The sequence below is a fragment of the Pogona vitticeps genome, chromosome 1, assembly GCF_051106095.1.
Source record: "Pogona vitticeps strain Pit_001003342236 chromosome 1, PviZW2.1, whole genome shotgun sequence".
Classification (NCBI taxonomy): domain Eukaryota; kingdom Metazoa; phylum Chordata; class Lepidosauria; order Squamata; family Agamidae; genus Pogona; species Pogona vitticeps.
In genome coordinates this window covers 307,859,329-307,887,229 of record NC_135783.1, presented here as the reverse complement: position 1 = coordinate 307,887,229, position 27,901 = coordinate 307,859,329, and the positions used below count along the sequence as shown (strand labels likewise).

Below are 27,901 nucleotides of genomic sequence, written 5' to 3'. Positions count from 1 at the left end.
TCTGTTGTCAATTATATTATACCTTTATCTGTCCTTCACTAACTATAAATAACTTCTTTGGGCTTGCTGAAGTAGGAAACTGATGTATGTGCTACTCTAATGTAAAATCATGCACTTTGCACCTATTTATTTTCTTGGGCTAGGAAAAAGTATGTTGATAAGCACTAATGTTTTGACCATTCTTGCTACCTTATGAAATTCTTACCTGTTTCTGCTAGCCTAGTAATGACATGAAAACTTAAAACTGATATTTCATGGATGTACACATTTCAAAAAGACAGTGCTATATTTGTTGATTTTATTTGTTTTATTTATACACTGCCTTTCTCTCGATAAGGAGACCCAAGGCAGCTAGGGTTAAATAAATTTATACTATCAATTATCCTCTTTTCATTCATTCACCTGTTATTTACAAAAAAACTCATCTCTAAGTTTAAAAATAATAACCAAAAGATTCATTCAGTTGCCAAGATTGTTTATAATATATCGGCCCTGCCCTACCAGAGCTGACTAATTGTTTTGCAATGACTTGTGTCAACTATTTTTTTCAAGTTGTAAGTTTTAAAAGTACTTTCCCTTCAGGGCAAATTTTCCTACCCCTCCACCCCTTCAATTTGTCCAACTTTCTTAAGCACACAACCTTGACAAACCTCTGCTCCAGTCATGAGCTATCGGTGAGTCTTCTTCCTAGAAGAATATGAAGCATTCAGGGATGTCCTGCCTCCTTATACACACAAGGAGAGGGTAAGTAACCATTTGGTCTTTATTTAACAATCATGCAATAATTGCTGGAAAATTTGGCATTGTGGTATAATTCAAGGCCTCATAAAGGAGGCTGTGTGCTTCATGTTCATGAAACTGTTTATAAACAGAGGTTGGATGACTGCCATAGGAATGGATTCCCTGCATTATCAGCCATTCTCAACCTGTTTTTGGCAATGGGCACGGCCCTTTTCAGAGGTCTTCTTAGGTTCCAGGGGCCTCTGTCAAACAACACAAAGAGACATCTTCCAGAACTTTCTCGCATTTTTCAGTCTGTGGCCTCCTTCAAAAGTTCCTGAGGAGCAGAGGGCACCCTGTTGAGAATAGCTGGATCAGATAACTTTTCAAACTCTTTTTATGTTTCTGTGAAAACCTTGTGAAGTTTTGCATGTGACTAAGCAACTAGGTTTTTGCATTTTACTGAGTAACTATCTCATGAATTTTGTAAACCTCTCATGAAGGAGAATCATTATTAAAGGAAACAAAAATGCCTCTTATAATTGCCTTCTTATGTAGTTTTGGTCATGGTGAATAAAAAGGGTAGAAGTAGATAATTCAGTCTTGAAGAAGGCATAGCAGGTAATTAATATAGTGAAAATCTGATTATAACACAATCCTATGCATGTTTGCTCCTCTTCAATGTGTTCTGTTTAATTCAATGGGATTTCCCACATAAGTGTGCACTGCAGCCAATATCTACTTCCAGCTTCAGTCTCTCTCACGCGCCATTTGCAGGTCTGTTGTGTAGGGATATTATGACCAACATCTCAGTCCTAAGAATGAAAAAGTTTGCAATATCTCGGAGCTGCTGGGGATGGGAAAAGCTAAAGCCTCCTTCTTCACTTCTATCTTTGCTATTTCTTGTCCACATGGAAGCCCATGACTCCACGGTCCAGCTTTCCATCCTACCAACAGACAATACATTGCCACAAAGCAGTGAAGCTGAGTTATCCTAGTATGAAGGCTGTTTTAATTATAAACTGTACCTCAGCCTGCCACTGAGGTACAGTGGCAGGCTGAGGTACAGTATATACCTCAGAGAGGGATGGGGAAATTAGACAGTTTCACTTTCTCTCACACTTGAATTTTAAAAACCTGGGTCTGTGTGCTTCAGGTAGGCCTAACTACTGTAAACTTGTTGAATCACTGATGTTTGCTTAAGTCTTGACTCACCATTTAACAACTAATTCACAAAGTCTATTCAGAAGTGCCAACTCGATTTAAGCCTTGCAGTGCTTTTCCTCCCAGATTTTTAAGGAATTTGTGGAATTTGGGCAAATTCTTCTAGAATGAATATAAACATATTTTCACTGGCCATATCCAAAGCATGGAGAGAACTTTGTTGTATCTGGCTTCCATACAAGTGTTAAAGATGAGGGGGTCAGCAAAAAAAAAAAAAAAAAAAAGATGGGCAACTATGACTCATGATTAACATTACTGAACACGTAGAGATTCAAATTGAGGGGTAAAACTTAAAATCCTTCTAGATGGGTGTCTCTGTCAGTTTTGCTTTCTTCCACACCAAAGTGTTTAAAATCTCACGTTCTTTACACTCTGGATACAATTAATTTGCATATTTGGAGGAATATTTTTTTAAAATGAATTACACTAAAATTGTCAGCCACCCCTCCCTCATAGATCTCTCTCACACAAAAAAAATGTTCCTAAACTTTCAAGAGCATATAGCTTTTACTAAAGCCAATCTATACTTTAAAGAACCACCTAACATTTTATGTGGTGTTTATGTTTACAGGCTGTTAACAGTGGGGCTGAATCCATGGTTTATCATTATTCTGTGAGGTGTTTATCAGTTGGCAATTTACTTCAGGTCAGAAGCAAGTTGTAATAGCAGGAAAAGACTAACCCCCATTAGTGTGCTTTGCTTTTCAGTGGAGCCTGCATTTGTCTTCTTTTAAGCTTTCCATCAATACGTTTCTTGAAAAACAATGAGAAAATTAGTTTTCCTGTAATACTGAAAAAAAATATGAATAAACTGACAAAATCCCCACAATTAATGAAAGAATAGGAAAACATTTTCTGTAGAAGGCTTGTTGTTTTTGTCCTATGATGATAGATTTGCTTCAGGAAATCTCATTACAATTTGATGCATGTGTCACTTTATGAGTGAAGCTCAGAGCTGTGGGAGTACCATGTGTGTGTCATATAATGTAACCACTTTTATTGGATAGGTAAGTAGGTAATAGCTAAAAGCCTCATAAATCAGTTAAGTGTTCCCTCAGTTTATAGAGAATATTTGATCTAAGGACATTACTGTCTGGTGGGCAACTGAGAGAAAGAGAGGCCATGAAGAGTGGTGTAGATGGATATGCTGGATAATTGTTTGTATTAAGATTGTCCGTGCTAAGATTGTCACTGACTTGAACCTTCTTTATGACCCGGTTCACAAAGCCATGGAGGAAAATCAGCTTCAGGGAGCCTAAATGTGTCCTCAGGTTAAACTGAGTTTATGCATTAAAAACTCTGTCATTCACATACTACTGCAAAGTATGTGTCTGATGGTTGCCCCTTAATTTGTGAAGATTGCTTGTAGGTGGTAGGGGGAGCGTAAGATACAGTAAATATCAGTGTATCCGGTTGTTTTAAACTGCTTCTGTGCAGGTAACAATGACAGAGTAACCAGACATTCAGTAGATAGCACAACAGATTTGGACTTTGTCCAGTTCATGACATGCAGACTACCAACCAGCTGTAATGTAAAGCAAATTGTATGCTCAGAATGATAAACACAACATAGCTGGCATGCTCTTCAAATAAGATTGCCATTGGGACTGGTGCAGGAGGAGGAAGGAATTGGAAGAAACCTTGTGAGTGGAAGTTATTTCTGGATTCATAAGAACAGTCAAAAGAGGCTAGACCAGACCCAAACTCTGTTCAGCAAGGCAAATTTCTGTAGGGTGATAGCAAAACAGGTTATGAGGGTTATAGGCTGCTCCCTCAATTATCCTCAGCCCTTGGTATTCAAAGGCTATATCTGATCTGGAGCAGGGATATAAATCCTGATTTGTCTTGTATTTTTACATAAAGACAAGGAACCACAAAATCATATTCCTCATAAAGGTATTTTGTGATGCTCCCCCCAAAAATCATCACAGATTTGAACAAATTAAAGCAAAATTGTGTGCTTTGGGGAAAATAATGGGCAGTTCCCAAATCAAGATGGCCTATATGTGATTCCCACACTTTTGTGACAGTTCTTATACTAGCCAATCCTCCCTCCAAAAAACGCATCTATAATTATTGTATTTAATTATGTCACCAGCTGCAAGAGCAGTATCAAGCAAGAGTGGTCTAGATGCCTAGAGTGGTCTTTTAGACCAGATGGGTGGGGTATAAATCAAATAAATAAATAAAAAAATAAGATGGGAAAGGTTGGAAATGAGAGGCAAGCCAACCGGATATCAGATAACAGAAAAGAGCAGAAGTCAGATGTAAAAATGGGCAAGGCAGAGGAGATGAGAAAACAGTTGAGTTTGGAAGGGAAAGTGTAGGTAGGAAGTAAGAAGAGCAGAAACGGATCTCAGATGACAGAAGAGAGTGGAAATTGGAAGAAAGAATAGAATAGCAGAAGAGTGGAAAAATCAGAGGAAGTTAGGGGTAGAAAGACTCAAAGTCAGAAGGGACAACAAAGATGTAACAAGAGTGTTTCTTGAAGCATATATCTGTGTGAGGTTTCATTTTGTTATATTTCTTTTCATTATTTGCTAAATTTGAGACATGAAACATTTTGAGGGACAACACTCCAGTTTTGACAGTGGAGCTACAGGGAAATTGGATTTGATATGCAGTGAATCACTTTACAACCATTGTCAGGGAACCAATTAGGTGACAATGCTGCCTCTTTGTTTCATAGACTTCTAAAGAACTGAAGCATTACAGTGGTTGTTTGAATCTTTTTTTCCATTGAGAATACAACTGTCATTCTGTGGATACACAGGCCCTGCAACTTACAGGGAAAGGATACTAGTTTTGCACAGAAACCATCTGCAAAAATTATACAAACATTGTGGGGTTGGGAATGCACTCTTCATCCAACTCTTCCTTGGAGGCAAGGAATCTTGCACAGTTTTGAAAATTCCTCCTTGAGATGTTTCCTCAACTTGACATAGTCTAAATCAACAAAGTATTCTTTGCAATCCTTATTAAGAGCTCAGGAAAATTATTTTTGGGGACTACAACTGCCAAGCTTCCAAGCCAGCATTGCCACTGGTGATTCAGAGAGCTGTAATCAAGAAAGGAACTTTATTAACCTCTGTTCTGTTCCTGGAGGTAGCTAGATGGGTCACCATTTTCTTCCATGAATTTGCTGTGGAGGGAAAACTAAAGCTCAGTGTTGAAGCACATTAATTTCAGGCAAAATGTCCCCCCTTAAAGCCTTACTGCCTTCCAGCAGGGACAAGAAGGAATTTTGGGCAACATGGAAAGAAAACAAAGGATGATACAGAGTAAGATGGTGTAAAGCAGTTTTTCAACATCCAAGGCTTAGTGTGAAAACTGGGTTTAAAAGCAGCTTCAAGTTTTGTTTTGTTTTTAGAAATGAGAGGTACACCAGCATATCAATCTGTAAATTAAGACAAATTGAAGAATGTACTAAATTTGAACTTTTCAGCTGGTTGCACGAGCACAATCCAACAGAGTCTTGTTTACTTGTCATATCTGTTACGTTATGAAGTTTTAAAATCCTTCACTTGCTGTGGCCAGTCAAGAAAAGGAATTGAGCACGGGTCTCGTTTCCAAATGTGTATACTTCATCCTATCTATAAAATTGTGATTTGTAATTGCGGTGATGTTTTGAGGCACCGCAAGGTAGGTTGTTCTCCTATTCATATTTTAGTTTGCTGAATTGCTTCCATTTTAAGTCACAACAGAGGCCTTTTAAAAAAAATCCAGTTATACCCTGAATGATGTTTTATTACCAAAAGTGTGAAAGCCATGACAGGTTAACATTTCTCTTCTGTGCCTTTGACTATGTGTTCCATGCTTCTAACATACTCTATTAAATTTGATCATCGTGCTAAGATATTTTGCTTGTGTGCATGTGCAGTGACACAAGACTGAATCCTACCCCCCTCCTCAGACCTCCTTGCTCCATATAAGAAAGTAAAGAGTGGAGAGCCTTGGTATTTTTCACATGTATCTAACATCATCCTCCCCACCTCCTTATTTTTAAAATTCCTTAAAGCAGCTAGGTAAAAACTAAATTTCTCTAGTCTGTAAGTCTCCAGTCACTCCAGCTGCTGTTGGAAGCAAGGTCATATTATATATAACACTGAATAGGCTGAGGTTTAGAGACCCCGCAGGGACTACTGGTGTGTCAATTTTTATTTATTTATTATTATTTTTTTGCTGAGACACCCTAGGGCTCCAGTGATTGAAGGCACTTTGCAATGTGTGATTTAGCAATACAGGTACATACATATTTACTTATCCATATAAATATACACTACAGTAGTATCTCGGTTTACAAACGCCTTGGTTAGCTTATTTTTTGGCTTACAAACGGGAATCCATTGAAAATAATGCCGCAGTTTACAATTTTTTTCCACAGTATGAAGCAAGTTTCCCCAGGATGCATTGTGCCTTGAAGTTCCTATGGCAAACCACGTTTTGGTTTACGAATTTTTGCATTAAATTCGTAAACCACAGTACACCTGTACATATATGCTCTAAAGTATACTGTCTGTCTGTCTGTCTGTCTGTCTGTCTGGCTCTGCACACACACACACACACACACACACACACACACACACACACACACACACACACACACACACACACACACACACACATATTTAATGCCATACTGCTTACCAGTTCCCTTTTTTTGGCCATATCTGTATTATAATATTCAGATGAGAGTCGTAAAACTATATTCCCAAAATATACTTTTCCGAAGAGTTCTACTTGCTCAATAAATATATTTTAAAAAATGTGGATAGAATTCTTCAGGAGACCCTCAAAATGGATATAGGGCTATGCATTGCAGTCTAGTACCTACTGTACCAGGGTCACCTGTCAGTAGTAGTGGGGTGAAAGACTGAAGTGCCAGAGGGAAGCTGAAATACCTGAAAGCCTAGGGGCCTGGCCATGGGTTAATACCGCCATGATTGGAAGTGTTATACTCAAAGGGAAGCATCATTCTAACTGCTTTGCTTGTATTCCCTTCACTTTTTCTATGCAGTCAGGTGTGCTATTTAGACTCCACTTCAGGTAGCAAAATATCTTGGTCCAGGTCTGGATTAAGAAACCATCTAGGGTTTTCTCTGATTTTCTTTTTCAGCTGCTTTGGTTTCTTTTTAGAAGAGATAAAATCAGGAGAAAGCAAAAACTATAGGAAAGAACATGTACTCAAGAAATTGTTTGAGTTTGGGTACAAATACTTTGTTCTGCAGTTGTGTATTATACAACCGCAAAGCTGAAACCGCTTGTGAATTTCCTCCCATCATGTAAGTGGAAGACTTGCTGCTTATATGACTTCTGTGGTTAAAGCAATATCTATAATATGAGTGCCAGCTTTCAGTTGATTTGGAGCACTAGAAGGTAGCAAACATGTTTTAATTTATTTTACAGCACTTTGGGAAGGGGAAAAATCTTTATTAATAAATCCAGGGCAATTCAAATTAGAGTAAGTGCATGTACAAAAACTCAGTTTTTCTAAAACAAACAATTGATTTCTTTTAATTTTCTCATGAAAATGTTGGTCATTAACATATTTTGGCATACCATCAGCTTCTAGGGATAAAATATGAATAGAGAGTCTATTCATATTTGACAGAAGCAGTATTGCTAGACATTTAGATTATAGATTTATTGGATTTTTTAAAACTGTAAGTGAGAGAACCAAATTAAGTAATATTAAAATGTCTACATGTCAATATTACCATGTGATGACAGACTTGTGGTTTTGTAAAATGATTCCACCTTCTGAACTTCAGGAGATCACCAGAAACATGAGACACCTTCCATATAGAAAACATGTTTCTGGCACTTGATGTACAGACAGTGTTCCTCTTTAGAGCATACAAATACAATTAAGAGATGATTACCTTGAGAGTTTTTGTTTTTTTTAAAACAATTCCAGTTCTTCATAGGCATTTCTAGCTAGAGGACTAGTGTGAAGTCAATTTGTTCAGCTGATGGAGACGATAGACCCCATGCGGTCCTATGCTCCAGGAACGTTTGGTGCCTGAAGCATAGAACAAGACCACATTCCTCCCATTATGTGTGCAGATTCTAGCCAGACCTGCCATCAGATTTTTATTTGGAGACTATCAACAGGTTCCTCAGGAGGTGCAGGGTGTGCCCAATGGCAGACACAGGTTTCTCTTTTCGCATTTCAGTTCCATTCCACATCCCCATCATATGGATGATCTTGCATTCTATCCCTGGAAGGTTAATCTTACATTTGAAGGGCTGCCAAAGAATAGCTCTCTTTTTGAAAGTGCCCTTTCTTGAAGGACGTCCGGTCTAAATCTCTTTTAAAACTAAAGAACAATATGATCCAGGAGAATGATCAGGAACCTTGAAATTGCACATCCACAGTTAGCATTTTGACAGCAGGCTCAGTAGGCACACAAGTCACCCATCACTGCATGCCTCACTTAGATGAGATGCATTGTAATTCTAAAGTCATGTTTACTTTTGAATTTTACAAGTAATTTACAATATACAATGTTGTGTGAAATAGTTACCTACTTCATCGTTTGTTCTGGGGACGTGTTCCCTTTTTCGGGTGGAGTGTAAGTGGCCATCCTACCATCATCTGCCACCTGAAGCACTCAGCCTAAGTGTCCGCCTTTTACAACATTTCCCATCACTCTTAGAATCTGATTTAGTAGAAAACCATATTTACAGCCTAGTCAACCACCTTACTGATGTAAGTACTTCAAACAGTTTCAGCTGAACTCTGCCAAACTTAACCTGCCTTAACTATGAAGTGAAACAAGCTGCCTGTTCTCAGTACCTAAATGAAAAGAATGTGTCAAGTATTTATTACAGGAGTGTATGGAGGAAGCACAGTCAGACAGAAGACCCAGAATTGCCCCAGTTCTGCCAAAACTGAATTTATCATCATTTGGATACAGCAGTTGAGGTCTGGGAAGAATCTTACTGTCATATATGATTCATAGTTATCAAATATCATTCAGTTAATGAAAAGTTTCTTTTTTTTAACCCCTTTAAATATTTCTTTCATTTTCCCCCAGTCCTAGAGAAGACATGGGCTTGAAGATCTCTACAAACAAATGTTCAATGAATAAAAACATTTTATTTATTGATGGTGTAACTCTTGCAGGACTGTCTTCATATTTTCAATCAACAACAGAAACACTAACCAACAGTGGACCATAACCTGGTGCTATATCCAGGCTCAGGGCCTAGGGAGCCATGTTTTGCCCTTTCAATGATGTTACAACATGAAGACGTCCTTTTTCAGGGAAGCTTATGGCCTCTGACAGTTTTCATTGAAACCTATCTGTTTTTTCTATTTTCGCCTCTAGGGTGTGTTTAGCCATTTGTACTTCTGGTAAAGATGACATTATTTTCCTGAATGAGGAAACTGAATGTGTTTGAGACAGTTTTAAAGCTCATAACTGAGTTTTAAAATTGTTTTCATCTGTTGGCTTTCATCTCCTGCTTATTTATTGATGACGATACATATGTTTATTATCTCACCCCCACTGTATTCTAATTGTGGATGGGAAAACCCATTCATTCATGTCTACCCCCTTGGAATGTTTTTCAGATCTCAAATTCATTCTACTAAATGTACGCAAACATGTATGAATTTTGGAAAGGTTTAATTTAAAAAGCACACACTACAAATCAAACAAACGTCATGCTCATTTCCCTCTCACATTAATTCCAAGAAGAGATGTCCAGAGATGTTTTGGATATCAAAAGAGAACAAAAGGGCTTTCATTTCTGGGGATCCAAAACTGCCCTTGCCACATCCGGATAACGGAATTATTTCAATTTGCTTTGTTGTTATTCGTAATATATCCATACCATTGTGTCTTTCATCCAACTAGATTCCTTGCTTATACAGGAACTTAGCTGAATGGTTGAGAGAGATTATGGTACTGCTATAGAACAACCATAGAACTTAATCTAGATACTTTTCACCTGAAAAGAAAACAAACAACTGTTCCAAACTTAGAGCAGAGTTCTAACGGGTCACAATGGCCAGGGGTGAGCTGAGCTAACGCATCCCTCTCCCTGGGATGTGGGAAATTATTTCAGGCTACCCTCATCCTTTGGTATCGTATAGGTTTAGATCAGGTAGCGGAAGAGTTTAGCTTGCAAACTGCATTTCTTCCTGCAGAAAAGGCTTTGGCCTATTCTTAATTCCCTACAACCACCCCACCTCTCAGTTTGGGTTATTAAACTGCTCATACAACATGTGTTCCTTAACAACAACACATTTTCCAAGATGATTAGGATTCTGGGAGCTGTAATCTGAAAAGGCAACTTTCCCAATTTCTAGCCTTTCCTAGAGAGGTTTGGGATTTTCTGAAGGTAGATACAGAAAGTAAGTGCTCTTTCCAAATTGGCCTATAAACAAGTTAGCTTTGTAAAACTATTTCTAGGCCATTAACATAACACTGGAGTTCACCGGTATAGAATACAATCTGTCCTGAGAAAATGCAGTCTTTATGTCCAGTTAAGCTGTCTCAAGTACCAATATATTTGCTTGAGACCTGGTTAAGCAGCTGGTAGTTACATCTGACTATAGATTTAACAGTTCTCTGTCTAAGCCAGCCTCTCATACATGCTTCTTCAGTCTTTTTTTGAAGAATGAAAAGCTGACCAGCATCTGTGAAAGGCACAGTTACGGAGTGGTATATCTTGATAAAGCTACATGGATTTACAGTATGCTTGAGTATAGGTCATGTGAAATAAAACTTAGGACAACACTGAAATGTAATGGCCAGGGTCCTGTGGAATACTTGAGTTAGCAGAAGTACAATGACACAAATCATGGTAGTCAATTACGATAAATCAATGAATTGTTGCTGTCAGTTTCTTGTCATATGCCAGTTGCATAACTTGGTACATGATGACAGGCAGCTTGGCAATTGATTTCCACAATTCATATTTTTGTCCTTGCACCAATGTAAATACCTAACAGGATTCTAGTAACTATTTTAAAGAAACAGTCTGACAGCAAATATGTTCAACAATACAATCTTGCATATGTCAGCTCAGACATTTTGTATGTGTTCTGTTCATTAAATGTACATCATTAGTTCCTATGCTTCATGAAAATAAGTAATGCTTTCATGTGCATTACAATGGTTAGTCAGAAATGAGTATGCAACTGTGATATATTAGTTGCTTAAAACAATAACATACAGCATTCTTATATGCAATATTTATTGATGTTATGTCATTGCTTATTTGCTGCTTATCCTGATGCTGTCACTATCAATTTGGACCCAGTCATCTTATGGGAAGTGGCTATAGACTTTCCAGCTACCATGAGTAGGTTTTTTTTTGTTTTTTGCTCTTTTTGTTTGTGTTTAAAACAAAAAACAAAAACAAAAAACACCAGCATTCCAGCAGTACGATATGTCAAAATGTATTGTGAATTTGTTTGGTTGACCAGGAAAGCTATTCTATCTTATTCTACTGTATTTGCACTTTAGGAATAAAGTCAAGACAATATCTCCCATTTCCATTAAGAAGAAATGGCTTTATATTTTTAATCACCCCTTTAGGAATTCTATGTAACCCCAAAAGTAGTGGACAAACTGTAGAGAATGTTCTACCTCAGAGCCGTGTAAAAAGAAGAAGGATGTGAGTTTGGCAGATTACAATGGAGGTAACAAGATATTGTGTCTTGGCCAATGAATTAAATTAGATGGTCTACTGGGTATGCACCATCACAGTGATTCCCCATGAGTTATTGGACTACAACTCCCACCAACCCCAGCCAGCACCAGTGCTTCATCAAAATTATGCTATGGTTCACTATACAGAAATTAGTCTAGAAAGTTAGGGCTTAGACACCCAGAACTGTCACAGGGGGTTAGGAGGACTGCATGTGGCACCCCATGCTGACAAGATTCCTGCAAATTTGCAAGAACATGCTTGTGTTGACCTGGATTCAGCTTTCAGGATCCTCACATTATCAGCTCTCAGTGAAGTGTTAGGTCCATATCCTGTGTATACTGCTGGAGACACATAACAGTCTGACCAGTGGTTCATACAACTAGGAGTCTTCAGAGGTATTTTCTATGGCTCCAGTTGTGAGAGCCAATTGTCAGGAGCACCCTGAAGTGGTCTTTACAGCAATCTGCCTTCTCCATATGTTATGATTGACACATGAGCATTGCCGTTGCTTCTTGTGAACTATCTTACCATTGCAGACTAGTTTAGTAAGTGGTTTAAAACCACTCTTAAAGGCAGTGCCTCTGACAAGCATAATAAGTGAACTGCTTTTTTCTTTTGTGGGAGAAAAGCATAATCTGGTCCTTTGTGACCTATAAGACCATATGCTGAATCCATCATGAGTGCATCATTTAAATTTTAACGGGCAACCATTGCATAATTTAAGAAACAGGACATTTTCAATAGGTGGAGAGCACCAGATGGACAAAAAGCCCCTTCACTGGAGCTACATCCTTTGAAGCTTGCTCAGCCTAGAGAATACCAAATCAGAACCACTTTGCATTGGTTAAGAAAGCAATACAGCAACTAGACGTATGAGTTCAGGAATGACAGAACATATGGGGAGGCTGCTTGGGCTGCCCTAGATTCCCTGTTGTGATCAGCTACATTCCTCATGCTGAAAAAGCAAGGCTTTAAAATTCATTGGGAAAAACGATAAAATATACAACTAGGTTACCAGGCACACCTTTATTTAAAGACCTGTAATTATGGAAGCGACTCAAAGAGTTTAACAGCTAATCAAGTTTAAGGCTTTAAATTTTCAGCTAAGCTTTAGCAGCTGAGAACATCCTCTGGTGCTGTCATAGACAGTACACATAAGAGACAGAAATGTCTGTTCTTAGTTGGGGCAGAGTTGCCCCAATTTGGAGGACCCTGATATTCAGTCAAAACCTCTGTATTACAAATAAAGAAGTCATAATTTCAAGACATTTCAAAACATGGTCCCACTGAGTTTAATGTCTCTAGAGTTGCTACTGAATTTAATCTAAAGTACAATTCAATGTGAATCTGGAAAGTGCTTTTCTCCTGTATATCTGGCATTCTACCTTATTCAGATGGGGTATGAGATAAGCAACATACTACACTGTTAGTAGGATGAAATCTTCCAGATGTTTTGACTAAAGCTCAAATTATGCCTCACTATGGGCTATCTGGCTAAAGCTGATGAGACTGGCAGTCAAACACACCTTGGGGGGTTTACAACATGCCCATTTCTGCTGCAGTGTATGACGGTTTTTCTGTAATGTTCCATATTCAATGGATGGGTCCCAATCATTTTTCAAGGAGTTTAAGACAACACTGACTATGTGCCTTGTCTTGTGCACCTGACCAATACATCTATATTGGTCTCTTATGGCCCTGTGTCCCAGATGGAGTTTCTTACCTAGACATAACCAAACTAGGACTTTTTTTGCTTGAAGCTTTTATCACATATTCTACCATTCCTCCAGAGAGTCTTCTGTAGTTTTTCCAACACCTTGCCCATTCCACCAGACTGGTTCCATCTGATGTACATCCAGTGGTTAATGTGGTTATTCCAGATCTTAATTTCTCAGTCATCCCATGTTGCTTATCTCTGTATAGGAGTCACCAATACCAGTACCAACCCCTTTAGGAAGCAAGGCTTCATCAGTCAGTGCCTCTGAACTGACCAATGCTCTTCACAGACTAAGAATCTGTCTCCTTCATCTCCGAAGCTCTGCAGGTAGGCTACATAAAATGGTTCTAACAATGTTCATTTGCTAGTTCATATTCAATTCTTGCTGTTGTTTTCTTTTGGTATATTTTAAGCTCATTTTAACACTATCTCACCTCAAATTATCCTGTAGTATATATCTGTATTCAACAACATTGTTGTAGTCTGCACACCACAAACATTACAACCTTTGTTGATGTAGCTGGACAAGGAAATATGAACACAGGAGTATGGTATGATATTTCCTCACCCAGTTTTCTAAAAATCAAAGCATGAAGCAGATATAAAAAATCAAAATATGTTGCAGATCACCCCCATTTTTGACAACTGGATGATTACAGATCTATTTTTAAAAAATATTTGACCCAAATCTTTTTTTTAACGTAACGGTCCATTACTTACGGAGTTTCACCTGCCCTGTTTATTCAAAGGGGTAGTCATCCTTTCCTTGAACACATTGGAGTCTTTCTCTTGGAACACAGTGATTTTTGCTTTGTGCAATTTGCAAGCCAGAGATTGAGCAGCCTGCATATAATGCCAAAAATGAGGAGCAGTTATATTCCATGTTTGTTAACAAGATTCCAGCCTTCATGCCTTACCTTGCCCCTGTAACTGTTTATTAAGTTACAGTATTCTACAAAAGCTTAGGATACACTGTAGTTATCAGACGAAGATATACTGGAAAAAGCTTGTTTCTTTATTTGGCTTTCTTTCTGTTGCAGAGTTTGGAATTTTGCTTAAATTCTCCTAGCTGCACAGCAGAAGTGCACAGAGGACAGTTAGCTTAAAGTTCTCCAGATTAGTCTTCCCCTTTTACTATCAACTGGCACTTACAGTCTCAACAACTCATTCTAAAACATTAGTAAGAGAAAGAACAGTTTGTTGATCTGTTCAAAACTGTTAGTTAGATCAACAAACTACTTGCTTGCTTCTAACAGACTGATTCAAACAATAAAAAGGTGAAAAAACTCCTAGCAGAAAGATGTGTGTCTCTTTGAAGGAAGAGAAAGAACTACTGGTTAGTGATGTTAGTAATTGACAGTCACCCCAGCCCAGAATGGTTTGTACCAGATATACCTATGAGAGGCAGCACACGAGGATGCAAAACCTCCAACACTTTCAACAGCAGTTTGTGCATATTATTGTATGATATGATGATGTGTACAGTGCACCCTCTACTTACGGAATTAATCCGTATTGGAATGGTGGCTGCAGGTCGAAAAGTCTGTAGGTCGAGTCTCCATGGACCTACAACGCATTGAAAACCGATTAATCCGTAACCGGCCGTTTTTGTTCCATTTTGTGTTTTTTTCTTTTTTCTTTTCTGGTCCGATTCTCAGGCTGCAAGTCGAACCTAAATTCTGCGGCCAGAGAAGTCTGTAACTCAAAGAGTCTGTAAGTCGAGCAGTCTGTAAGTCGAGGGTCCACTGTACATATAGAAACCTAACTGTTTAGAATTAGTATCTTGTGAACCGCTCCAATGTAGTTCTCCTTCCTGCATTCTTTGTTCCAAGACAGATGACATAATTGAATGTATCAAAATAGGTTTTATCAAACTAGTAAGAGAAGAACCAACAACATTAGCACCAAGGCTAAAAAACCCCTCTTTAAAGGACAAATGTTAAAAGGAAAACCACTCTCACTTGAATATCTCTTATTCTACTTTATTAATGATTGTCGTATCTCTGTCTGTGATCCCTGTCGTATCTCTGTCTGTGAAGCCAATCTGGTTTGGACAAGGAGCACTGCAACAGGGATGGCTTACATACAGTATAAGTCTCCACCTTCTCCATAAGAGGGCACTTGCCTTGCCAGGGATAATGTCTGAGGGGATGCTATTCTCTATCTTGGTGGCAAACTCCCTGACATTGAAATTCTCTACTGCTTCTGTACTTGTCTTTCTCATCACCTTTCCCTCCATTCCTGCTCTTCCCAATAAGAGAGCTTACAAGAGAATTGTCGGTTTAGGTGTTTGTCACCTTCAGACTTTGGTAATCTTGATTGTTCTTAAACTCCATGGATCCTCTTTACATGGAGCCTCAGTTTCCTGGGTGTTCAGGTTCTTCTGTATCTACCTGATATACCTCTTCCCCAGGATTATCTGTGGTATGGACCCAAACTTCAACTTTCCTCTCGCCTGTTCATCTTTCATCTCTTCAGTCTACGTTCCCACTTAAACTCCTCTTTTCTTTTATATCTCACAACACCTTTTCCTGAGTTTTCCTCCTTTTGGGGATGTTCCTTCTTTTCCCAGGCCATTCTGTGGTTCTGCCTCTTTTGGGGTCTCTTCTAATTTTTCCCCCCATTTAGCTTCATCTTTACCTCCATCTATTAATTCCCCTGGGAAACTGTAATCCATCATGACATCTGCCGTATCTACTGAGGAACTGCTGGTGGGGAATTACAAGGGATCTGGGGGTTGGATGGGGCAGCCTAACAGTGGCCTCTGCCCTCCTCTTTGTAGACCTACAGAACACCATTGCTTGTCTCAAGTAAGTATTATAGCAAAGTTAATGCCATGAAATGCTACTGTTACTAATCTTAATAATGATAATTATTCCTATGCTGAGATCTGGCCTGGTAAGGAAAAGGTGGCACTCAAGCTCAAACATATTATGAAATTCTAATACCTTTATGTCTGATCCTATAGAAAATGGCATGGTTCTTTCCTGAGGTACATATTTGTCTCCATGCCAGGAAGCCCCAAATGTGTAGACACAGTACAAGCTAAGTAATCATTATAGCCTCTGCTAAGGTAAACATTTGGGTCGAGGATGTGATGTTTGAAAAGATTAAACCCTTGCTGAATAATACCCATCTGAAAGGCTTTATCTGCCTAGCTTATAAGAAGATAGTGAGAGATAGCATATGCCATAAACACAGCTGTGAAGAAGAAAACCTTTCACAGATCTTTTCTTCCACTGAAGATGTCTGACATTCCAAAGATTTTTTTTTTAAAGTTAGGATGCTGAGTTGATGGCTTCAGCTCCAGTTGACAGAGTGGAAAGCAAAATCCCAGCCTGCTTCTTTGATGGGGCATTTCTCAGAGATGAGTGAAAAGGATTTCTGGCTAACTGTGAAGAGAACAGAGCAGCTCTTTCTGCCTTTTGATGTAGGATCTGTTGCATGGGGAAGAAAGGCAGAAGGAAGATGGCGCTTTTTACTCTTTTCCACCCCCTGAAGCTGTTAGAGATTTTTTTTTTCTGGTTCTGTCACCATGCTTATCAGCACAAGCCTACACATATCAACACTTTAACGAACTTTTTTTTTTTTTTGAGGGAGAAAGAGGGACTGTAGAGGGATGCGTGCTACCTGCCAATATCACAATCTTCTTGTCCAGTTTGATAATTATGAGGTATTCCAGAGAAATACCTGGATTAGAGAGCTAGTGTATCACACTACTTTATTATCTCTTGCTGCAGGGTGTGAGTTTACAACATAGTATTGCTATACATTTTATACTTTATTACTCACATCCATTCAAGCCTGTTTCAAATATGATACATGTCAGGATGTTGCTTACTATGCAGTTTTCATTCAAAGAGTAATACACAACTATTGACAGGCCTATCTGGAAGTTGAAAGCTTTTGTGCTGAGTTTCCTTTCTTTTTTCTACTTCTCTAAAAGGATTTCTCTGCTCCCTATTCTCTTGCTTTTGATGAATTAAAGTTTCATTATAAGACAGGTGGAGGCAACTTCACATGACAGAGACAGACATATTTTCTCCCTGTAAGTATTCCCGTCACACAAATAAGTGGGGAAATCTATTGTACTTTCCTGTAGAACAAACAGAAAGATATACATGCCTGTCCAGGGATCCTTTCCTTCAAATATATATATATTTGAAGGAAATATATATATATATATTTGGAAAAAAATGTCTTTCTTTCCATTAAAGTGTTTACTCTAGACCCTATTGAAAAAGATTTCAGATTAATAGCTTTCAAAGGCAATGTTAAAAGCCAGAATTGTGTTGATAATATACATGCATAAATTAAATCTGGTTAACTCACTATGGTGAATTTCTACTAAGTAACAAGGCTCCAGTTGTATCACCAGGCAATATCCTGTAGTGCTCAGTCTAATCAAGGCTCCTACAGAGCCGAAAACTAAGTAATATTTATGACATTTTAGTAATCTAATAAAGTTATCACCTGCCTTGGTTTTCAGATTATATGTAAGGACCAAGGCAGATACCTTTGTTAAGTATATTATTTTATTGGTTTGTTGTAGTACAAAATAATATTTATTCACCATAACAGGTACAAATTACAGGTGGCCTAAAGAATACCTATTTCATGATGGTGAAACTCCCATGCCACAGAAGGCGAACTATCTTTCTGGGTCAGGGAACTCCCCGCCACCATCCTCCCTTCCTGGGCAGCTCTGCCTCAGCTGCTGAATCTCTCTCGTTGCTATGGATGGAAATTAAATCTGTTGAGTTCACCGTTCTCTATAAAATAGACAAATTCAAATTTTTGCCTCCCAAGACTGGCAATGGGACAAACACCCATTTGCCTCGGAAATCTATACACTTCCAAATCTTGTGACCCATTTCAGTGATGAAAAGTACACACAACATGCTAATTTGGAAAATATGTACAACTAAAAAGGAATATATTTGAATATATTTGAAAAAATATATTAAAATATGCTTTTGTCAATGGCAAAATACATCAAAATGCACATACTGAGAAAAATGCATTCCAAAAATACAGTATACACATTTCCATTGCAAAGGGAAGTGGGGGTAAGAGTCCTGGCAAACTGATACATAAGGCTGGTGGGTTCCTGAGAAACACAAGGAAGGTAAATTTTACAGATATTCTACAAATGACATTCACTGAGTTGGCCTCACTCATTGCCTGCAGGCTCAAGCAACTAATCTAGAAGAAAATCCTGAGTATGAAAGAAATAGCCATTGATGGACCTTCCTTGCATATTTCATATGAGATGGTCTTCATCCTCCTACTTGTGACATCCCAGCTTGCTTTTATCTAGTAGTGAGCATAACGCACTTCTTCCACTGTTTGAGTAAGGAATTTTAGAATTCCCTTGATACTCAAGCCAGGGTCAATGCACACTGCTGCCAGAAATGTCCATATTCTACCTAGACCATCCACATTGGTTGTTCAATCTGTAATATACATAATTAGATGATCTAAGTGTGTAGTTCAACTATTACATTTTGAAGTACTAAACCTAGAGGCCCCAAGCTGTAACATAAAATGTTGATCAATAAATGTGATTGAGCAAATAAAAATTAAATGACTGAATACGATAAAAAGGTATAGAATTTAATGACTGCAGCATGTACAGAAGGTCCTATGGAACTATTGAAATATGTATTTTGATGAGGAAGAAATATATACTTCTGAGAGAGAGGGAGCAAGAGTAACTTTCATGATCCCATGCTCAATTGTGAGGGAAAGCTGATAGATTGGCAGAAGAATCAGACAGAAGGATACAGCTGATCATGATTCTGAGTTTACTGAATAAAAGACCTATCATTAGACGAATTAGATTAACATATTTTGTCAACAGTATGAACTTCTCCAGTCTCATGCCCCTGTATGTTTAAGGCAGGATCAAATCCCTACCAGCCATTCAAATATACTAATCAAGGTTCCTCAGTACAATGATTTTCTTCCATCTGTAATTGAAATGTGCTTTAAAAAGTCCAGTACAGTGGTGATAAGGTTGGCCGTTGTAAGGAAGTTCTTCTCTAGCCGGGGGGGCACTGGTCGTGAAGGCGGGAAAGAGACACGGAGGCTCGTCATAAAATCCAACATTAGTAGCTTTATTATTGACAGAACTCAACTCTTGTGGATCAAACGGATCCTGCAAATAACAGTCATCTAATAAATGGTATTTTTTAGAACGCACAACTGGAGGCATTTGTTGATCCCCTAATAAGGAGCCGGCCCAAACTTCTCGCGATCGGTCATGGAACGAAGGGGGGCACTCCATACGGCACAGACCGTGCCTCAACAAGGGTGCCTCGCCCAATCTCCCTCCAAAGGTTTCTTCTGAAACTCGGGTCCAGGGCGTATCACCCTCCTCCCACCAGGGTAGTTTCGCGGATGTACCGTTACCGTCCATTTTAAAGGCTCATAGAACTTTCCTCTCCCTCCTGGAAAGACTGGATCGGGTAGTAATCCTCCTCCTGTGGCAAGATTAGGGAAGCCCGCAGCAGTCCCAACTGGAGTCTCGAACCCGAGCATGGGCTCCATTTGAACCCCTCGGCTCTTACTCCTCTCCGGATTCACGTCTGTACAAATTCTAAAAGCCCGCGCATTTTCTCCCTCTTTTATGTCCTCCCAAACTATCAGATCTAACTCCTCCCCTCCTTCTTCCACCAGACACACCTCCGCCGACCTCTCAGTTATTACTTCCATTTGATCAATATCAATTAGCACCCCCATGGCGCATTCAGCCTCTTCTACAGCACGTCTTTCCTTTGAGGACGGCGCACTCATCGTCACTCCTTCACAGCCGTATATGGCCATCAACATGTCAGACCCTAGCCAGCATAGTTAAAGGGGTGAGAATTATTTATTTATTTATTTATAGGCCACTTTTCCCCTATAAGGGGACTAACACCAACTAACACTTAGACCAGCAACTAACACTTAGAGCATTTAATTAAGATTATCGGAAGAGGCCCTCCTCTGATAATCTTAATTAACTACTCTAAGTGTTAGTTGCTGGTCATCTTTGAAGACAAGCTCCAGCAGTTGGAGGCCTGCGTTCTAATCTCTGCACTATTCGGGAACAGGCTGGTAGGTGAGGCTCGTCAGTCTTGGAAGGCAGCCCATCTAGGAGAAGGAAAACTCTGATTTCAAACGTCCACTGCCTTGTGACTATATCCACTGATGGAAAAGGATTCAGGAGTTAACCTCGAGGCAAAATATGGAGTCGGGGTCCTGGACGCAGTTTGTGTCATTCTGCCAACTCCTGCGACGCTGCTAGAACCAGTTGTATTGGCTCTTGCCTTTCCACTAGACTATTTCAGCGATGTGGAGAGGGGGATTTGCTGCTTGGGTAACAGCCTATCCTCCATATTATTTTACCCAGGCTTTGTGCTCTGGAGAGGACACTCCAGCTTCACATACTGCATCGAAACAACACAGGAAGTAGCAATTACCGGTTATAAGTCTTTGCTCTTTGCCAAGGGCTACTTCCAACGGTGAGAAAGGTGATTGCACCTCACTAGGTAGCTACCGCCCATCTTAAGCTGGGCAGTCCCCGCCAGTAAAGTGCTACCTCGCCACACTCTGTTAATCTCATGGGGTGCGTGGGATTTAGGGTGAAAGCCGACATGCAGATAAACAACTCTGCACCATGCAACAATCATAAGAAAACTTCTGTCCTAAAGTTGGGCATCTGGAATGTTCGGACAATGACCCCTGGCTTTTCTGACTACCTGCAGGAAATAGATGACATGCGCAAGGCAGCTGTCATTGACAAGGAACTAAGTAGACTGCAGATGGACATTGTTGCCCTGAAAGAGACGAGATTGCCAGACTCGGGATCTGTCAAAGAAAAAAACTTATCATTCTTCTGGCAGGGAAAACGATTGGATGAGACCAGGGAACATGGTGTCGGCTTTGTGGTCAGAAATACTCTGCTGAGATCCATTGTTCTACCTACTGTGGGGAGTGAAAGAATCCTGTCTCTGCAGCTCCACTCATCAGCGGGACCGATCACCTTCATTAGTGCATATGCACCAATACTGTCATCCACAACAGAAGTCAAAGACAAATTCTATGATCTGGCAGCTACTATTAAAAACATTCCTGAGAGAGAGCCACTGTTCATTCTCGGAGACTTTAACGCTAGAATTGGTGCTGATCACAATTCTTGGCCCACTTGTCTAGGCCATTTTGGCATTGGGAAGATCAACAAAAATAGCCAACGCTTGCTGGAGTTTTACTGTTATTATGGTCTTTGTGTCAGCAACATGTTCTTCAATATGAAGCTTCAACACAAAGTTTCCTGGAGACATCCAAGATTGAAGCATTGGCATCAGCTCAATTTGATCCTCATTAGATGCTCTAGCCTTCCTATTATTGTGAACACACACAGTTATCAGGGTGCTGATTGCGATACTGATCACTCCCTCATGTGTAGTAGTGTCAAACTGCGAATAAAGAGATTGTATCTCACGAAAAAGGAAGGAAGACCACATATTGACATCAGCAAGACTCGCAATCAAAGAAAAGTGGAGGAATTTGCCCAAGCGCTTTAGGAAACCCTTCCAGGCCCGACTGATGTGAATGCACCTGAATGATGAGAACATTTCAAGAACGCTGTTTATAACACCGCATTGTCCACATTTGGTAAGAAGACCAAAAAGATGGCAGACTGGTTCAAAGCCCATTCAGAGGAGTTGATGCCAGCCATCCAGGAAAAGAGGAGAGCTCTAGCAGCATGCAAAGCCTGTCCTAGTGAGTAGAACTTGCAGGCTCTTTGACTTGCTCATAGCAAAGTCCAACAGGCTGCCAGGAGATGTTCCAATGATTATTGGCTTCAGTTCTGCTCTCAGATACAGATAACAGCAGACACAGGTAACATCAAGGGAATGTATAACGGTATAAAGCAGGCTTTAGATCCAATACAGAAGAAATCTGCTCCCTTGAAGTCTGCTACAGGCTGACAATGCCCTGGGTCCATTCCAGTTGGGGCTACAGGCTACAATGCCCTGAATCCATTCCAGTCGGGCTTCAGGCCATGCAACGGCACAGAAACGGCACTGGTTGCACTGTTGGATGACCTGTTGAGGGAGGCTGACAGGGGCAAAATGTCCTTGTTGGTTCCCCTCAATATCTCAGGCACCTTCAATCAGTCAATCAATCAATCAATCAATCAATCAATCAATCAATCAATCAATCAATCAATTTTTCAGTTAATAATTTCCCAGTTTGTTCAAAGCTAGTGTTTGCAGTTACTTGAAAAATAAATATTTCATCAAAAAAGGAGATAAAGATATTGAGTCTTATGTGAAGTTACCTATCTCTCTTCTGACACATTCATTACACAGTTACATTGCTATTTCTGAATTCTTACTGTGAGCCCACCAGCCCTAGCCGAGTCATTAGGAGCCCTTCCTCCATTCTTGGATCCATAGTTGTAACCACAGGTAATTCTGTACAAATTGGTTTTACTGTAACTGGGTAGGGCTGACAAATAAACTACAGAGTGATTCTTCAAGGTTAGTTCCCTTCGATTCTCCAAAATCAAGGTTCAAAGCCTGTAAACCCCCAGCCAGGAGTTTTGCTCGCCATCTCTTTCCTATTGCAGCACTCCAGGCTGATCCAAACCACAAGGTCCACAATAAGGACAGCTGATATACCTGCACTGAGGACAATGATGCAGTCCTTTTCATTCCTGTCTTTCTGGCTGTCCAAGAGCTGGCATGGGCGTGGCTGGTGGTATTGTCTTTGCCAGTGTCAAAGCCGGGTCACGATGTCTGGGTTTTGGGCTCATTGGGATGATGTCTCTCTTTCCTGGATTTCTCTTCTCCCCAATAGTGGGGCAAGGGAGGGGAACATGGGTTGAAGTTGTTGTGGGTTATTCAGGCTCTTTGGCCATATTGTTCTTCCTAACATTTCGCCAGTCTCTGTGGCCGGCATCTTCAGAGGACAGCACTCTGTGCTATGGGTTGAGGTGCTTCTTCTCCCCCTCCCCTTCAGGCACTCACATCTGCACTAATACCCCAGTCCAAAGATCTTATTTGTAGTCCCACTTCCAAGGAGAATCAGATTCCTCAAGGGCATCTTCCTCTGCCTGGTAGCCCTCGTATGGTTCCCCCAGGCCCCTTCTTCTTTGAATTCCTCTACCAGGATGTTAAGTTACAAGCCCCCAGTCTGGACTTCCTGCTCCAACTTCTTCTCCCTTTCTGGTGGTGTCTGCCTCCAGCACCTCCCTTATATTCCACAGCTTCCAAGGGTCCTCCTTCCCATTCTCCTCTAGGGGGTGCTTCTCCTGTCCCAGGCTTCCTCCCTGTGTCTCACACTCTATGGTCTCTGTCTGGATTCCCTGTTTCTGTGCCCCAGGTTTCTTCTGTCCAGGTTCCCCTGGAGATAGCTCTATTAAGTGAACATTCCCCATGTCTATGAGGGAATTCACAGTCTGAAATTCTGTGGATTGTGAACTAGAAGATAATTTAATTTAAAATTATGTTTGGCAAAATGCTCCTATGTGTGTTATTTATTGTTCACATTTAATCTGAATTGTTGTCAGAGATGAATATTAATATGATGAAGATATTGCCTTTAATTATATGTACATTGTAACATAAACATTTTACAATAAAGCTGAAAGGGGAAAACAGAAATGGTGTACTCCTGTACTTCCATGAACATTGGAGGACTTAGGATATTATTTCTCTTTAAAGAATAATTATCTCCTCATAAATGAAGTTGGGAAATTAATCATTGGTTAAGATTGATGTCAGTTGTCATACTGAGGATGAAAAATAGTTTTCTCCTTTTAATTTTTTAAACAGTCATGAGCATAGGAAGTGACTTAATTTATTGTGTTACCTCAACAGAATCTAAACAACAATTAAACAAGTTATAGCATCAGCATCAAGACCATGCAAGTCTTTTGTTTTAACTTTTTTTTAGCTTATTCTCTTCCCAAGAGTCCTTCCTTAACTAGATTCCAATTTTCTATTAGGATTTCAATTTTCTTTTATTTCTTATTTCCCTCCAAAGAGCAGCAAAATTATTGAGTTTAATTTCTATCTGCAGATGTTCTGTTGTTGTGATGAAAAGAAGGGCAATCAAATGGGAGGAAAGATATTAATCATGACATTTTCCGCAGGTCTCTTCACACAGTGAACTGAAGGCGTTTGCTATAGTAGCAGGCTGTGGCTACCCACAGATGTTAAAGCCATGTAGATGGTTGGTAAGTTGGTTTAGCTTGGCTTGGCTTTTTGCAGATTGAACCCTCGGTTCACGTATTCCCTGGCACTTGACTGGACATGAGAGCAACGGTCCTGTTTATGGGTTGAGTGTCACTACTATATGCCTGAGCATATGTAGGTGAAATAGTCCTATGACAGCATCATGTTTATGCACACAAGGAGGGGAACCTCCAGCTTTGTCCCTTCTGTCATGGCTCTAAGTCTCTCTGTCACTCACACAGGTTAGTAGAAAAGGGTAGGAGGGAAAGCCCTACATTTTTTCAACAGTTCCAAAATATCTGGGGCCATCATTTTCAGCAAGACTGTCTAATTTTAGTTCCTCCCTATCTTGGAAGAGAAACATGGTTTACAGACATATGCATTGATTTAGAGTTCCACCCATTCATCTCTTCCTTTCACAACATAATAAATGTCTAGACACAAGATATAGAATTCTTAATGGGATGCATATTTAATCATCTCTGCTCACAGTGCAGTTTTCCTCAATCGGTTAAGAAAAATTACTATGCTGGAATACTTATCAAGTTTGCTGAGGTACGGGGTTCTTTTCAGGAAGGAATTCTGCAACTATATATACTGAGACCAACCATTCAAGTATTTAAAGTAAATCCAATATTTTTTTCCTATGGAGATCAGAAAAGTACTTTTTGTGTGTGCTAGAACCCCAATAACATGCCAAGCAGCATGGCCCTAGCTGGAGTAGTTGAGATTTTCTAGTTGAAAAGTGTAACTTGTCATGGTACTACCTTTTGGTTTTCATTTTTAATTTCCATTTGGGAAAATCCTTAAAGTAAATCTGAGAATTGATTTTTATTTTTTAGTTCCAGGAAGATACAATTTTAGAGACCATCCCACACTTCGCAAAAGGCAAATTAAAAATTTCGCAATACATGACAAACTACAGCCGGGATCCTGCAACATGGAACTGATGTCATTGACAGCGGCAAATTCCTGCTTCTTTTTTCAATGCTGGGGTGTGTGCAACTTTGTATCATGGTGTACGAGTCATACACAGCTGAAAATTAAAGGCAGAGTTACACAACAGTGTACTGGCCTTTACTGTATAGTTCTAAACAATATACAAATATACATGAAAAGGGTTGCTGTAGGGCTCATGTTTTGAATAAAGTTTCATTAAAGACTTTAAAAATTCAAAGAGGAATTGAATGTGATGGATTATCATTAAAAAACTTAAAACTATCAGATAAAGCCTAAGCTTCTTGTTCTATAAAAATAATACAAAGTCTCATCCCTAATTTACCTGCTGCACAGCAGGAAAAGAACATCACAACAACTGCTTGATTTACGGCAGTCAGTATGAAATGAAATGGTTTCTGTAGCATGATCGTTTTAGACAGAAATGAGGTATATTGAGATGAAAATCCATTAGAAGACTCCAGAGCTCTAGGACATACCTACTTAACTGGCTTAAATCCAAGTGCTTCATCTTAATAATTGGTTTGTGAATCATACTCCTGAGAGCTGCCAAGCTGAATTCCAAGTTAAGATAGTCTGAAGGGAAATCAGTCAAAATGAGCCATGCTCAGGGTAGACGAGAAGTCACTGCATGGCGCTGGTCCAGCTGGATGCACATGCTATATAGTTTGGTGTCCAGAAGAGCAACATTCTGTTTTTGATTTCTGCAGAGCTTAAGTTGCCTTCTCCAACCTGCCACTTTTGAGATGCATAAACATGCCACAGACTGACTGCAGACTGGAGAGTGTGAGATTTGCAGGCCATCCTGTCTGGAAAGTACGAGGCTGAGAAAAGCTGATCATAAACCATGGTATCTAACAATGTCTGTGATTATGTTTTACTCCTGATTTGCTGCATCTTTTCTCTTTTTTACACTTTCATGTATGCCAGAAGACAGTGGGAAGATATAATTGCACTTTTCAAATACTTGAAGAATAGTCATACAGAAGAAGGGCAGGATCTGTTCTCAGCTATCCCAGGGTACAGGACATGTAATAATGGGCTCAAATTATACGAAGTCAAGATTGCGGCTGAATATCAGAAAAAAATTCTTAACTGTTAGAGCAGTACAACAATGGAACCAATTATCTTAGGAGGTAGTAAGTGCTCCAACACTGAAGGCATTCAAGAGAAATCAGACAACCATATATATTTTTATTTGGATTCCTGCATTGAACAGGGGATTGGATTTGATGGCCCCTTTCAACTCCATTATTCTATGATTTGATGATTCTACAACATGCATGCTGTTCACTCTTCAGACACTGTGTATTGGGTAAGGCTGTACATTCCTGTAAAAATATGCCTGAACATGCCTTTTAAAAAATAACTTTAAAAATTAGAATGCATTACTTTTCAGACTGAAACAGATGCTCTTGCCATTTCTTGCTTAGAGTGGTTGCAAGACCAAATAGGCGGAGTACAAATGAAATAAATAAGGTAAAGGTAAAGGTTCCCCTTGACAATTTTTGTCCAGTCATGTTTGACTCTAGGGGGCGGTGCTCATCCCCGTTTCCAAGCCATAGAGCCAGCGTTTTGTCTGAAGACAATCTTCCGTGGTCACATGGCCAGTGCAACTTAGACACGGAACGCTGTTACCTTCCCACGGAGGTGGTCCCTATTAATCTACTCGCATTTGCATGCTTTCGAACCGCTAGGTTGGCGGGAGCTGGGACAAGTGACGGGTGCTCACTCCGTCATGTGGATTCGATCTTACGACTGCTTGGTCTTCTGACCCTGCAGCACAGGCTTCTGCAGTTTAGTCCACAGCGCCACCACATCCCTCAAATAAATAAATAAATAAATAAATAAATAAATAAATAAATAAATAAATAAATAAATAAATAAATAAATAAATAAATAAATAAATAAATAAATAAATAAATAGCTCTATTTTCCAGTGTGGTGTTAGGGGCAGAGTGTCAGGCTAGGAGCCCAGAGATCTGTGTTCAAAACCTTTTTGATCTTGTAGTGGTGGAGTGGGGGCAATGATAAACCATTCCTTGAACATTCCACGTATCTTTGTTGAACTGCTGAATAGCTCAATGTTTTAGACATCTATTTGGGAGTTTGATTCCCTTCTGTGCCTCCTTGACAAGGGCTGGAACTGATGATCCATAGGGTCCTTCCAACTCTGCAATTCAAAGATGATGACGATGAGATTTGTAGGCCATTATGCACTCTTTATCTTAAAATGTAGTTTGTTGCAGGTAACTTGTACAGAAGCAGACTTGATAATACATCAAAAGCAGAAATAAATAAATCCTTAAGAGCTGACTGTGCATGGCACAGCAGGAGTTTTTCTCACACCCTGGAGCCTTCCAGTCAGCTTGCTTTGTTTGTA

The 27,901-nt window shown here is 39.6% G+C and overlaps 1 long non-coding RNA gene across 1 annotated transcript; it reads left to right on the top strand.

Annotated features, from left to right (window-relative positions):
- LOC140702837 (uncharacterized) lies at positions 1–25,782 on the top strand. The gene is made up of 3 exons (XR_012082109.2): positions 1–13,657; positions 24,480–24,563; positions 25,404–25,782. It is a non-coding gene; the product is annotated as an uncharacterized LOC140702837 (long non-coding RNA).
- The last annotated feature ends 2,119 nt before the right edge of the window (positions 25,783–27,901 follow it).